The sequence below is a fragment of the Centrocercus urophasianus genome, unplaced genomic scaffold (assembly GCF_019232065.1).
Source record: "Centrocercus urophasianus isolate 14NV4802_14NV808 unplaced genomic scaffold, USGS_Curo_1.0 seq_34, whole genome shotgun sequence".
Taxonomy (NCBI): Eukaryota; Metazoa; Chordata; class Aves; order Galliformes; family Phasianidae; genus Centrocercus; species Centrocercus urophasianus.
Genome location: NW_024884911.1, coordinates 1,454,413 through 1,470,642, shown reverse-complemented (window position 1 = coordinate 1,470,642; position 16,230 = coordinate 1,454,413).

Here is a 16,230-nt window from a genome sequence, read left to right as displayed (position 1 = left end):
AAAATGGCTAAAGGGAAATATTCAGTCGTACAGGGAAGAATGAAAAGGGACATGTCAAGCGCTGATTGCAGGGCCAGCACTGCTGCCGTAGAGCAGAGAGTTAAACCAGGACATGCTCCTGAGCAAGACAGATGCTACAAGCAAATGGCAGCACAGAATGTGGCTGAAACCCTGTACTTCTCCGAAACAGTTGGTTGTCTTTACTTTGCTGGTCAGCTACTATCCATGACATTTCCAATAATTGCAGAAACAGAGACTTTAAAGGTGATGGAGTCCATTATCAACAAAGAATTGCCAGGGATGGCAGCACACCAGTCCAGCTTTGCAAAATCCCTCTTGTAACAACACTTCAAGAGAATGGCTTAAAAAATATCCCACCTCATTTCAAGCAAGTTCACAACACATTCATCAATTAGAAAAACAGATAGGATGCTTGTCTACTTTATGGCTGTAAGTGACCAGAGTTTTCAAATGGCACTGATGCAAATGTGAATACCAGCAGTATCAGTCACTGTACAGCACCGAGGACCTCACACATAGCCGTGCAATTTGCCAGCAAAATCCCAGTGGCTGAGCTAGAAAGATAGTATGGTTTCCTGGGAGAGTTCATCCAACAGAAAATATGCCTCTCTCTTGGTGTATACACATTTTTTAAGACAAAGGTAATTATTTTTAGGAGTGCATCGGGATGAAGCCAAAACGGGACTTGGATCGACAGGCATAATTTAGATTCCTACGCTCAAAACGGCAACCTGAAAACTTCTGCCAACCCCAAAGGCACCTCACTTGGTTCCTTTGAACTCCCCAAACTCCTCTGGTTTTGCTTCCTTGCTTGCTCAGCTGTTCCATGAAAAATGCTTCAACTAGCTTGGAGTTGCAGTAGGAACTCAGATCTTCTACCACTGGCAAAGTGGAGGCCTTATACTTTTTACAAGGCCCCAGATTTTTTCCTCCTCCTCATCCAATGACTCTTGTATTGTTATTAGGAGACCAGTAAAACTAACTCCAGCACTGAAAAATGCACCCACTGTAGTGCAATCAGCTCCCTGGGCAGACATCTTTCTTGGAAAGAAGGAAACTTGGGTCTGACTCCTTCCAGACAGAAGAGAAAACTGAATGCGGGTCTCCCAACACCCTGGCTAAGCATGTGGACACAAAACTGTCTTGTAGGAAAGGATCACTCAGGAGAATCTGACCTACCACGAGGATCAGCCTTTATCAGAAGGAGGCCATCTCTTTGATAGCACTGCTGTTCAGATACGGCCACCACTAGAGACAGCCTGCAATGCACAAGGCAGATCTCTGCTTGTGCTAAATTAAAGCAACTGAGACTGGAAAGTTTTAAATCCCCACTCCTAATTGCTTATTTAACTTGCTTGTTAAATTTGATTTTATACTTGTGTGCCAAAGGATCTCCTTGTTATGGACTTTAAAAAAAACCTAATAATATATAGTGTTTTAATATTGGGTTAGTTCAAGTTTTGTTACTCTATTTAGAGAACCTTATTATACTTTTATTGCTATAAAATAGCTTTATTCTCCTTATGATTATTTTACAGGGCTCTAGATAGTTGATCTGGATGCTGTCTTATTAACTGTACCAGGTGGCAGAAATGCCAATTATCCTCTTTAATATCTGTAATTCAGACTACATTGCAAGGCTGACCTCAGCGTCTCTGATACCCCAGGAGGAACTACATTATATCACTGAATAAGGGGTCAGAGATGAGTGAGCGTTTGGCAAGGGACTTCCACTGCGTAGATGAAAGCGTCCCGATTAAAAATGGTGCTTCCTGCACAACATTGCTTTTCTCACACTTTCCAAACTCACAAGAGGTTGCTTTCTAAAGATGGGTAAAATGATCCCTGTATGGTTTATGTAATATCTGATGTCTAGTTTTAGGATTTTTCAGGATGAAAGATACTGTAGTATAGTCGTGCTTCAGGACTGGTTGTTCAGCATCCAAAAGTAATTGGCACTAAGAAAGAACAAAAAGATAGTCAGATGCCTGCAGGCTGCTCGAAATCGGGCTTTAGACTCTGTATATGCGATTTACAGGCTCTATCAGCTATTTCCCAAACAGTTTTTTAGTGTTAATGCATTTGTCCTCACCAATCCCCGGGAGGCAAGACTTTGAAATAGCAAACAAGCAAACCAAGAAGTCAGAGCACACAGGCTGAGAACGAATCTGAGCAACAGCTGTGAGTGCCTCTGCTCTCATTTGGGATGTTTCAAAGAACACAGACAGGTCTGAAAATCAGGTCCTTTCCAAGTATCTTATTTGTAGGACTTAAAAGCTGAACCGCTTTCTTCTGAGCCCCAAAGATTCATTAAACAGCCCAAAAAACCCAGCCAAAGACCCTAAGGCCACGTCTATAGAGAGGGAACAAAGCACCAGCATACTGCACTGGAATCCCTTTATGTTTCCTCTTATAGCTCCTGCAGGACGTCCCAGCAGCCCCGCCACTCATACTCAGTGGTGTCACACCAATGCAAACCCCAGGGACATCGGCAGAATCAATCCCAGAGTGTCCCCAGCCACTGGTTTGTACAAGAAACACAAGGACAGCCTTCTGAAAGCTTTCAGCCCAAGCGTAGACACGAAATATAAACTATTTTCACAAGTGTTCAGCATGCAATCTATTTGGCTCTTTTGAAAATCTGGACCTTATTTAGGTGGGTAAATGAGAGCCAAGCTATTTTCAAAAGAAAAGAAAAAAAAAGAGGATTTAATAGAAAAGTCTGCTGTCTCCTATTCTTAGGCCTCTAAGAGGTGTGTACTGGTGCATGGCTGGTGACTGTCTTTGTATTCTCAGGAGATCCTATGGCTTGCTTAAATATCCGTGGAAAGCCAATAGAAAATGGTGCACAAACAGCACGGAGAACAAAATCAGCTTCATGCTACAGCAAATGCTCAGGGAAAAGGTTTGCATAGGTCTGGTGTAAACTGGTTCAAAGTCAAACCTGCATGCTGGTCTCCTGGCAGCAAAATCCACATTACAAAATCCCATTGCCTTAGTTCACTTCGGAACTGTCTCAGCTACTCATTCCTATATCAGTGGGAAATTTGGAAGTGACTTTGGATTTGCAGTTTCCTTTTGATAAATGTATTAAAAATACCAATATAACAGCTTTTTATATCATAATAAAAATACATGGAGGATTAAATCCTGCCTAACTCTTGCTGAGTTGGAAGCAAATTTGCATGCTTTCCTCACATCCAGATTCGATTACACTAACTCTTAATGCACAACTTTGCCAGAAATGTTTTATTAGACGAAATTGCACTTGGTCCAGAATGTGGCAGAAGAAATGATCTCTGGCATGCGTGGTAACAGGCCCTTTTCACCAATCTGAGATCTTGACATGGGTTTTTAATTTCATCTGGAATTAAGCTTAAAAATTGGCTTTTGGATCAGCAAGAGATTGGACACGATTATAGGTAATGCTGGACTTTAGAAGTCTTGGACAAAATCTTTTGGCCAACAGGATTTTTGCAGTATGTTCCTCAGCTGAGAAGCTCTTTCACTCTTGTTTTCACTCTTTCTTTCTTTTTTCACTCTTACTTTCTTCCTCTTGTAACCAGAGTGTATTTTACTCTTTAAAGCAACTGCTTAAAAATCCTTTATTTCCCAAAATAATTTAGCTGTGTCTGGAACTGTAATATCCCATCCCAAACAGTTTTTACAAGCACTGATAATTTTGAGAAGGGCGTTGAAATAGCAGCCCTGAAAGAAACTGCATAAATGAAAAGGGACTGGATGGCTGACAGTCTTGTTTCTTTTTCCCTGGCTCACTTTGTATTCCTACTGCTGATTGACTACTTAATCAATTAGCCTGACGTATTTCCAACGTGTCTTTTTTATTAAGCACCTTTGGCATCATTCATCGCCAACTTAAAGGGAACCAATAATGGCTTGAACAGTAAATGATCGTTATTTCTTCCATCAGATTTATACCTTTACATAAAAAGTACTCAAATCATTCCCACTGCCTTGCTGGAAGGGATTGCATCCCCATGCATCTGCATAGTGATTCTCTTCATCTTCCTCCAGGCCTGGGTATAGCATCACTGAAAGGAGAGAGTTGCAATGAAGGACTGAAACTAACACAGTTCGGGACTGACAGCCATCTCATTTTAATGGGCTGACTGAGTTCTGCATCACTGAGGACTCCCGGGAGCACAGGAAGCAAGATCTGTAAGCAAAAGCAAGAATCAGATTGGGAGTTGAGATTCAAATGAAGGACAGACTGAGGTTTCTGAAACCAGCCAAGAAAGCCTAGGTCTCAATCTTGTGAGATTCCCAAGGCGGGCAGAAGACACTTTAATTACATGATCGATACAGTTTCAAAGAAAGCACAGAAGCCACAATGACTCTGAGGGCAAAAACATTATTTGAAGGGTAAAACGACAACCTACTGAAGAAGAACATGAGATCTCTGCTTTAGAGAAACCAGCCAATGTCCGCTGAGTCTCAGAATCACAAAACAACAAAAAAAAGGTAGTCTCCTACTTGCATAGTTTAGAAACATATGAAGACGCCTGAAATAGAAGTGTAGACAAAACTGGGCAAGCACTCAGCAGCTTCCCAGATCCCTCAGCAGCCATACAGCAGAACTGCAATCACCTGCAATGAGTTCATCCTGCCCAAGCAAAGCAGGTGGCTGAAACATCACGTTGTTTACTGCAGAATCACGGGACTCCCATCACGCAGAACAGCAGTGGCAAATGCGTTGTGCCCTCCTTCACTGCTGTTGTTTCCTTGGACAAATTAATGAAGATTTCTTCTTCACTGAGAAAATTCTGGAGCCAACATCCCATGAGACACATCAGAGTGAGATGCTGCAGCAGTAAGTACATAACCTGCCCTTGACTTTATCAATTAAGGTAATATTCCATAATTAGAGCACAACCATCAGAGAAGATGAAGGAACAAGAGCAATGACCTCCATTGCCTTCATTTGCCTTTCTGAGAAAAAGCTGTATTGTGGAACCAAATGCTAAAGTGATAAATTTCAGTCACACTGCTGTTATAGAAGGAAATCAAGAAGCGCTTCAAGAATACATTCCAGAATGCCCTCTGAGATGGTTGAGGTACCTGCCTAGATGTGGGGAGCCTGGATTTGATTCAAGGCCCGAGAAAAGAAAAGAAGGACTCTGCAACTGAATCATCTCAATCCAAGCCACTGGATGGTGATGGTTTGGGAGGGATGTAAGCACATCTTCTCACCTCCCCCATCCTGAAAAATGTTAAAAGTTTTAAATCTGAGAAAAAATGAAAACAAACATTAGAAACTCAAAAAATGTTTTTTGTTGAATTGAGTTCTCATTTTCTGGCCAACTGTAACAAAAACATTGTAGAAGTACTTGAGCAAAGCCAGATTTTCCAGGCTGGAACACAGTTGAGCCATTAAATGGAGATCATCACAGTTGTGTCCCTTCTGCAACAGATAACTGCGTCATTCCATCACTTGCAGAAATCTGTCATTCTCCATCCTGAAATCACTGTGATTTTCAGCAATTAGGTAACACCATCATGGCATAACACAGAAGAGTGGTATCAGAAAAGAAGAACTTTGCATAGTAAATATAAGATTGAGAGGGAGAGGAAATTTAGTTGATAAGGTTAAAAAAGGGCAAACTGGCAAAGAAAGGCTTCTTTTTTTTTTTTTTTTTTTTTTTTTTTCTGGTATGCATAGTCCTGTTTCTGCATTCCCTATTCAACCCTTTTTCTGTTCTGTTTACAGGAGAAGGAAATTCTTCGCGACGGGACATTATCAGACTGTACATCTAGAACACTCAGCTCCGTCAGACACAGCCCTTTAATCCAGTCCCACCAACTCCTTGCACAGCAGAACATGCCAAAAGAGGAGCACTCATCCTTGGTCATGCCCCATTAGGTTTTGCTGAGGCTTTGAACAAAGCAAGTGTCCATGGAACTTCCACCAAAACTCAGCAGGATCCTGACGCCAGCTTTTTCAGGTTCCTTGAAATATCCCCACTAGTATACAAGCTGCCCTTTTCCCTTCACGGTCAATTTTCTTGCCCAGAGCTAGTCCACAGCTGAATTTTATGGACTGGGGATTTAAGGGTAGACGCATCCAATAGAATAATAAAACACATCCCTCCCAAGGTGTCCTAATTCCCTGCATTTGCAGAATGAGGACACTGCAGGTTTTTATTACTGATGAACTCCAAGAGCAAGAAAATTTCTCTGTACTTATTGAGAATGATAAAGATGTGTGATTATTAATGTGCATCTCATCCATTTGCAATTATGCAAATACACATGCAAATGAAGCACAACCTTTGGGCTTCTGTCATTTTGCCAATGCTTCCCTCTGTGGCACAAATTTTGGGTAACGCTCCTTGCTTTAATATCAGGTCTTACACTCAGGGCCCAGATGCTGTTGGATTTTGAGCATCTCTCAGCCAGCTATTAACAGTATGGGTAACTTTGACTTAAACATGCTCAAAGCTCTACATACCATCCCCAAGCCTCAAAGCTTCTCTAGAGCAGGTTAGGGGGACACCAAACCCACCACTCACTTGGGAAGCTTTGAAGTAAAGGACAGATCCATGAAGGAAGGCAGTGAGCATCGCTCTGCTTTGCTGGGTCTGTAATCACTCAAGAGACTATTTAACACCGGCTCACAGCGAAACTAGAGAGTATGCTCACCTTTCTGTTTAATTAAAGCACAAAATGTAATTGGTAATTTGTTTGGGGACTCTCTTGGGATTCTGAGGAGCGGACCTGCTGAGGTGAAACTCATCTGGATGCAGCTGGCAGCATGCTGCCTGCCCGCTCAGACACTGCTCGCCCTCCCCACTGCCTGCCCCTGCCAGAAGCAGGATGAACCCACCTCCTGGAGGAATGAATCTGTTGCTTTAATTCCTCCCCAGCCACACATACATTGAAAATCCTGATAAAGGGGCTATAGACTTCTTACAAGAAGTGCTGACTGTACTTCAAAGTGAATATATTCCCAGTGCCGGACCCACAACTGGGACAGGACATGACTCTCCACATAATGGTTCCACGGGGGCTGGAAGCATATCCTCCTCAGCCCCTGGAGGTATAATGGCTGAAGCTGAGCCTGGAGCTGCAGCCTGCCCTCCTTCTGCTCACCTTTAACCAGAAGCCCAGGCAGACCTGGTGCAGGCATCATGCTGCAGGTACAACAGATGTGGAAGCCCAGTGGTTCTTCCAAAACACAGCAAAAAAACACATAAACAAGACTTCTCTGCCTTACAGCCAGCAATTTTACTCCTGAACAGAATCAGAAAACATTAAGAACAAAGTAAGACGAAGAACTGAGCAGGCATGTGATGCACTGGGTGATTTTCCCTGCAATGCAGTCTGTGCCCTGCATTCTCTCTCTTCAAGAGATGTTGAAACCCAACCCTGATTTGATTCCCATCAAAAAGAGCCACATAAATCTCCCAGATCAGAAAAGTGTGCAGAGAAAAGTGTTGCATGGGAGTACTTGCAAGGTGACTGCTGCCAAGGCAGGTTCTGTAGGAGTCTCCTACACATCCAGCTCCTATGGATCACCCTTGGAAGAGAAACTTTTTCAAGGGAAGATGGGAAAACAATAAGCAATCAAAACAGGGGTTAAATACAAAAAGGCCCAACAATTTAACTGAGCAAACATTTGGCAGAGTATTTTTGAACTTTCTTTGGTGACTCTGGGACTACGAGTCTGGGTGGAGGTGGAATACAAGCCCTGAAGAAATCCTTTCCCAGCCAGTTATCTGCAGAGCGATGTCTGTGCAGAGAGTTCTACTGTGCTCAGGACAGCAAGGGACTCTGAGTCCTGGCTGGGATCAGGGCGGATTGAGCAAGCATCTTCCAGAGTGTTTGCATTGCCCCTCTTAACCCAGCAGTGGGGACCAGCCCTCTATGTTCAGGGATAGAAGCACATGCAAAGTTTCTTTCTAAGAGGACGTGAATCTGCAAGGCGCTCATCTCCTGAAATACACTCCACAGTCATGCCTGCTTCCCCATCCATGCATTTCCTCGAGGCAGAAATCTTGCTTTGCTTTAGAGACCGCAAAGTCATTTCTTCCCTTCATAGTGTTGGGGTGTCCAGAAGGAATCTGCCCTGCTCCCCTCATCCCATCAGCTCAGGTGAGAAAACCCAAACAGCAGTGGCCCACAGAAGATAACACACATCTTTTGCACAGTCTTCACTTCTAATGCAATTCAGAGTGAGATCCCTAATGAACCAGAGCTCCTTTTCTTGCTCACTGCTGCTGCAGCACTGCCACCCCCAACGACTGCCTGCCTCTCATGCAAGGCAATGAACAAACACATGGGGAAGGAGAAAAATGGACAGAAGGGAGCCAAGATTTAAGAAGCCCTTCTCACAGCAAAGGGCAGACACGCTGCTGCAAACTGCATTGATTTAGACGGGATGGTGTCTTCCTCAGCTATGCAAAACAGTTGAAAGGAGAACACCATGCACCAGCCAAAATTCTTCATGTAACAGGATGTCATCACAAAAGCAAGAGACGTTAAAAACGTGCCAAGTGACACCAGAATTTGAACTCTGAAGTGCTGCTGCATTGGAACTCACTCCTCAAGATAGCCCCTTGGATTGACATAGACCAGTCTGCGTTGAGAAAGTTGTTGTAGGTTGAAATTCAAAAGAAACTGGCTCCGTCTGCTGATATACTTTGTTGAGTCTACGCTTCACAAAAAATGCAGTGGCACCATTCAAAGTATGAGCAGCATAATTCATCATCAGCAAGATTCCGTATATGTTCAAGTCATGGACACAATTTTAACCTCAAAAACCCAGGTGCAGCAGTTGTGCATGCTTGCTTAAAATGTCAGAAATGTATTGCTTGCTGTAAATCAGGACTGATGAATCCATAGTGGAAAATATCTTACTCTCACACAGAATATCTGGGTACCTCTATCTATTCAAAATCCTGTTTTGCTTGTGTCCCTTAGAAAGAGCAGAGAAAATACAGAATGTAACAGCAGATTTTCAAAGCAATTACAAGTCTAATTCTCAAGCACTTACAAATTGTTGTCTGAACTAGCTTTTCAAAACATTTCTGCAAGATAACCAAGCAGAAAACAGATTTTTAGTTCCATGCAAGTAACTCCATTCATTCAACCATTTTTCTCGTCCCAACAACAGGAACAGATTGCTGGACTCCTGAAAAAAATATTGATGGTTTCAAAATTTGGGGCTGGGAAATGCTGAACATCTTTTCTTTGAATTTGTATATTAAAAATTCATTGAAACAATCTTCCTTCTGTTTTAGAAGCGCTTGTTTCCTTCTGAACCCCAGCATGGTTGGATGTTAGCAAAAATTTCTTCCCAGAATGAGTGGTAATGCATTGGCACGGGCTGCCTAGGGAGGTGCTGCAGTCACCATCCCTGGGGGTTCTGAAGGAATGTGGAGATGTGGCACTGAGGGACATGGTCAGTGGGCATGGTGGGATGGGTTGGTGGTTGGACTCGGTGATCTTGGAGGTCTTTTCCAGCCTTAATGATTCTGCAATTCTCAGGACATGCACTGAGAAAGGTCCAACCAAAGCCCAATAAAGCATTCTGGAATGGGGTGCCCAGCCACCACTGTCTGCTGTTGTGACATGACCTGGGCAGGGCGTTCATGAAGAGCTCTGAACAACAACGTATCATGCAGACATTGCTGGAAAAGAACAAAACTTCAGCAACCAGAACAATGTTGACTTCAGTTTTGCAGCTATTTCACGTTTCCTTTCAAAAGGGAAAAGTAATGAGGAGCCTGGGAGGACGCATTACCGCCGGCACCGATCCTCCATATGCATGTGAACTCAAGTAACCTCTTATTCATCCAGGCCCTGAAATAGGAAGGCACAGTTCTGGACAAGCATATTGATCTGGATTCCTGTAACCATCCCTTTGAAACACAAATAAACTATTGTTGAAAAAAAAAGCCAACAGATCTCAGTGTGTGCTCCGGTTCCTTTGCAGTGTGTACTATCTGACTACAATCCATCTTGGCAGCGGAACAGCTACGCAGGCGTTCTTCTGAGCCAGCTCTAATGTAAAGGGATGCCAAGTATGTCTTCCCTTTTGTATTTACAGTAATAGTCTCAGCTTTCCCCACCACTGGGAGTGCTGTTGTAGATCAGCTGGCAAAAATACACTTATCTAAGAGGACCACTGTAATTCCACTTGAAGCTGAGCTGTTTTGCAGGGGTTGTCAGCGAGGACCTTCTCCCACATTAATCTGCAGTGAGTAAAGTCGTGGCGCTGTCACTGGCACGGAACTGACAGCAGCGCCTGCTCCTGCCTCCCTCAGGTCTCCCTCAGCCTAGCTTGCACACTGCTGGGCTGGGGGGGCTCTCGGGTCTGAGCTGTGCTGGCTGCTCTGGAGGAAGGAAAGCCAAAGTGAAGCATGACAGCAGCGGGCCCTGGGAAATGCAGGCATACAGATGTTGAATGTAACGGCGCTGCAGTGGAGGCAGGGCTGTGCTGGCCTCCATGAGATATCAAGGAGAGGGTAAGGATATGGGAGGTCCAAGCAACATCTCTTCACGAAGGAATAGGAGAAGGACAATGGAGAAAGACTGTTGTGAATGGCATCACTGCACCAAGCATCCTGAACACAGGGCTCTTCTGAGGAAATACCATTTGCCAACTTCAAAGCTGCTCAGCACTGCTTCTGCACAAAGATGCCTCAAAATGGCTCGGTGATACTGCCAGCAGGTCCCTCAAAGCAGCTTTGCAAAGAAAGTTCTGTTGCTGCTGGGCTTAACTACACTAAAAACAAGAGCTAGAGACCAGTTTCCATGACTTGCAGTATGCTTAGACCCACAGGTCTCAGCACCACCCTGAGCGAAACACCTACAGGGACACACAGCAGGCAGAACCAGCGCAATGATGGCAAGCAACATTTTGCACACAACACAGATGAGCAAATGTGTGCTGGATTTTCAGGGCAGCCCATCTCCACATACTTCTTCTGAGCTCCTACACATGCACAACAGTCTGGGTCCTATGGTCTGGCCTCTCATGTCATATTTTTTTCACCTATAGGAAGAAATGATACAAATCCCCCACCAGCATGACAGCACGTCAGGCTTACCACAGCTCTGCTGTGTTCTGCTTTGCCACATCTGTCCAACGTAGCATGACATTCTCTCTTAACAGAACAGAGAGGGAGTGCACTGAGGATTCCTTGGCACAAGGGGTGAAGGAGAAAGAACTGTTTTTCGGTCCTTCCAGGAGATGCTCTTGGGTAACAAAGCTTTGCCCACGGGACTGTGCAACACAACACACCCACTGAAGTCTGCACAAAGGAACTGCAGGGAATAATTCCCCATCGGTAACAGCAAACACAGCTTCAAGAAGCTGGGAGGTCTGAACCCAGCCCATGTGCTCTCCCCTAAAGCAGGGCACAGCCACCATCCAGCTGCCCTCTCCTCTCCTCTCCATAGCATAGGATAACACACAGGTTTTGTCACAGAGAAAAAAAACTCTCACCAGGAGTTCAGAAGGATTTTTTGTTGTCGATTTTTTAAGGTGATAACTTGTGTAAATAAACCACCTCCTACAACCATTTAACATATAACATATTATACCATTATCCTAATTTATATTTTGTTAAGCCTTAGGGGATTTAGCTGAGAGTGCAGATCCATTGAAGCAAGTGCTATAAAGACACACAGTAGAAAGCAGTCCGCGCTCCAATGAATTTACAGTCTGAGCAGACAAAAGACAGGAGAAAGAAAGAATTATCCTCCAGGCCCCACCAAAACAGCCAATAAACTTACCCCACTTCCTGCTGACTTGTGCTCCAGAACGTCAGCTTTCATTAAAAAAAGCAACAACAACAAAAGACATTTCTAGCTCCTGTGGTTGTAAAAAGACTCCTGAAGACGCGCTAAATCAATGCAATCACATTTACCCAGCTATGCAGATGACTCTGGAAAGAGACACAGCCATTCATCTCTGACAGAACCCAAATAATTACAAGTTTCTGCAGCCACAGAGTTCTCCATTTCAGTACAGCTCCTCTCGGCCTTTACTGCCCTGCCTTACTTTGTCCTATCTGACGTCGTGACTTAGCTTCCTATTTTCTAACCCCAAATCAATGTCTCTGTGCATGTTTCCAGCACAACTGCAGGCTGATGCTCTAAGGTTTGGGGCCTGAGCTGGTGTGCATCCTACACTCAGTGGTAAGAGCAGCATCGCATGGGAATAAAAGATGTGGGTCTGAAGCATACTGTGCTGAAGCAGACCAGAGGAACAGATCGAGGCAAACAAAGAGAGGAAAAACGCACCAAAACAAATGGCCACTGGCCACAGCAAAACCTACTCCCTAAAGCACATGTCCAACAGCCACAGTCTGGGGGACAAGGGGAATTTCATGGAAAGGAAGCAAAGCATTCATTATTGCATCCTTTGGGTGAGTACCACAAAACACGTGAATCACCCAATGCAACCTCACTGTGAGAAAAGAGTTTATGGGATTTCAGAAAGCAACCCCACTGCACATGGAGATGGAAAAGAGCTCAAGGACTTCAAAGTCAGCACCTGAGCCCAAACCACATCTTCTGCACTGCACCCTCCATGTTGCTCTTCTCTTCCAACAGGACATATTGCATGCAAGTAAACCTCACTGCCCGTACACAACCACAGGCACTGAAAGCACACAAAGCTCTTCAACGCAATCCCAAGCCTGTCCTCCCACCCTGGAAGGACACAGCCACTCAAAGTGGTGTTGGGAACACGGCACACAGGGAACACGCTGGAGCTTCCACCACCTGCTGGCATCCTTGAGACACATCTAGCTCTGCGAGCTGCACCTCCCCTGCCAGCAGGAAATAAATCTTGTGGTTTTAGAGTTGGAGAGTGAATCCATATTCAGTTAGGAATTTATGGTGACTTTATGGATCCCACAAATGCTTCACTACCACCATTTTCTGGAAACTGTACAATTCCTGCAGTTCATTCACTGCATTCAATTGCTTTTTCTTTTTCTTTTTTTCTTTTTTTTTTTTTTTTCAGGGAAGCACTTCTAATTGCTTTTTTACAGATATGGGTTTCTGTAAAGAACAGAATATGGCTTATATTGTATAAAATGTTACCATAGCCTTTTCAACTATATATAGCTTTTACAGCTAGTTTTAATTTCCCCAGAGTGTTCATCCCAAAGGGTCATATCCATGCAACTCCAATGGCTGCACACCAGAGTACGTTTGACACAATAACCACAGTGCTACAACTCACACAACGTTTTCTCATATGATATCAGAAGGGCTCTTTCCTTTCAGCTCCAACAGAACGTACGGCAGTCAGCAAATACCTGCAGTCTGCACTGATTTACAGACATCCAGACACTGTTACCAGCCCCTACATCCCCATGGCTGTTTGTTTGCCGTTGGGTGGGTATATTTTGTTTTTAATATCGCATTGGATTGTTCCACTCCTTCCCTGGAAACATCCGTACACATTTTTGCACCACAAGCACTGCAAAGCCAGTATCAATTTTCTTCCTTTATATTAGCCCCTCTGGTACCTTTACATTAACCCAGAATGAATCGCTGGCCTCCCGGTCATTTCTTGCTACATGCAGCTTTGAGAAACGGTAGAACTCACATTTCGGAGAAGGCCTGGTGTACTCCTCAACTGCCAAATAGCTGCTGCAATGGCTCATGTTTCCTCCGTGCACACACCGTACATCCAGGCAGTTCCTGGCAGCTCCTCCGCTTTTCTCCCAGCTCTGCATCCAGCATTCTGGCAATGCAACCCCACTGCACCCAGTGCAGCGTGCTTGGGGTGCCTCCAGCCATCCCACCACTATGGGCTGTTTGCATCGAGCAGGGTCAGCTCATACAGTCAGGACTTCTGCCAGCTCGGTGCTTCTATCCACACGGCTCATCTCTTTGCTGAACTGACTCTGTACAAAAGACAAGACGTGCATGCTTACTTCGAGTGCCCTGCAGAAATTAAGTCCATACCAAAAACAAATTAAGTCCATACCAAAAACAAAGACACAGCATCAATCAGAGCCAACATTTAATCAGTTGGCCATCCATGGCAAAATCCAGGTGAGCTAAGAACAAAAAACAGTCTGTTAAGTGTGTGCTGGACTGGTGAAATCTGCACTGTGGTTATGACTGAGGCAGACTGAGGTGGATGAGAGAGTCTAAGCCACCAAAAAATCCAATGCCCAGCATATGCTTCACAGCATTTGGAAAAATAGGGGAATGCAAGGGACACGTTAATGACTGGGGATCTGAGCCTAGAAAAGAAAAACTCAAAATGTGACTGCAGCAACATCCCCTTTTCTCACAGGGGACATAGAGCACTCAACAGTCAAGACTGAATGTACACCTCCTTCCTCTGCCTTTCCACTGCAGAAAGACCTCAGTCAATCTTGCTGATGCCAGCAGCTCTTCTGGGCCCTATGAAAGTCACTCTGAAAGCCAACAAATTCTTCCAAGATGAATTTTACCTTGCTAAGGGAGTAGCAGTAGCACAAGAGAGAGAGTCCAAGAGATTCAGAGGCTGAAGGGCATCAAAAAGTTGCATCTCTTTGCACCAGGAATAAGGAAATTAAGACAATTATTTAATGCACAATGAAAACAGTGGGGGAAAAAAAAAAGAAGAAAAAGAAGGTTTTAACAAAAGCACAGGAAACATACATTTTTCCATCTTCCCGGTCAGAAGTCTCCTTTCTTCATCAGTCTTATCCCTTCCACTCTCAAAAATGTTGTTGTCCCCATTTTACTCATGAGAAACTGGAGCATAATAGAAGTTGGTTGGGAGAGGCCATGCAAGGTTTGTATAGCAGAGCAAGAATAAAATATTTACAGGATTAAACATCCAGTCCTTTTCTCCTTAAGGCACCGGCAGGCTGAGAGGTATTGACTTCTTACAGCAAATCTGTCTTGACAGCTACAGTAAATCTGTCTCACGACAAGGGTGTTAGGATCAGCCCACTACACTGCATGACATAAATCTATCCCTTATAGTTTGAGGAACAGGTGTAGATTTGGGTATTAAACCCATGGAAATCTCCTGTTACAAAACCCCAAACCTCATGAAAAACATCTGTTTCTTTTAGGGTCTGAGGTCCAAATAGCTGAGGTTCGTGAAACCTTTGGTTGGGGTTAATACCTTTGGTTGGGAGAAAAAAAAACAAGGCTGAGATTCAAGAAACAGCCTTGGTCTATAGCTTTGACGAGATTTTTTTTGTACTTTCGGACAACTGAGCCTTTGACCATCACGTGAGAATTGGTGCCACCTGGTCTCCTTAGCTTGTAGGCTCCTCATGGAGAGGACCATCTATCTGTACAAGGACACACAGTGCTCAGGACCCGAAGCCCAGAATCAGATCCGAACGTCAGATCACTTAAAATACAGCATAAAGTGCTATCAGATACATTCTGATATCCCACCCATTATTAGCTATAGTTTGCTTTGTTGTTTTTTTTTCCTTTTTTTTTCCATGAAAATTCCATGGAAAACACCCAAGAGCTGCCTGTGCCCAAGCACAAAGTGATTAAACCCAAATCCTTCAGTCCACGTTGGTGCCACAGCCCCGACACCAAGCCTACCTCACACAGCACTGCCAGAAGGCAGCTACGAAACAAAACTGAGCACATTTAAACATGAACGTGCTTGTAGTAATTCAGGCTGCATTAAAGAGTCACTGTGGGTACTCCACTGGTAATGCACTGCATGCATTTGTCAACCAAACACAAATCCATTGGAATAGTTCTCTGCCTGTTAGTTTTGAGGGGAAACATCCCCTGGTCTCGGGGCTGATGAGAGCCCATATTTTCCCTTCTAATCTTAACTGCCTATTATTAGCAACCCTGTTTATAGAATACCCCTCTGCCTTATATATATTCCGAGTTCCCCAGTTTTCCACTCCACATGGGTATGTGGCAGGGAAGACACAGAGCACTCAATTACAGGCATTTCAATGTGCCTTTTGCAGCACACTCCTACACTTGGGATAATCTAATTACACAGGGCAGAAACCTCACCCAACCATATATTTTCCTTAGGCCCTGTTGCCACCAGCTACTTTTACTCATTGAAACAGAGTCCCCCTCTTCTTTTTTTTTTTTTATTTCCTTCTTTTTCTTTCTTTTTTTTTTTTTTTTCCACGTCGTTAAAAATTTATTATTTAGTCGGATGATGACATCATCTGGAAAGGGACCCAGGCTGTGGTCATCAGGGCCTTTTTCTGCATTACAGAGAAGCCG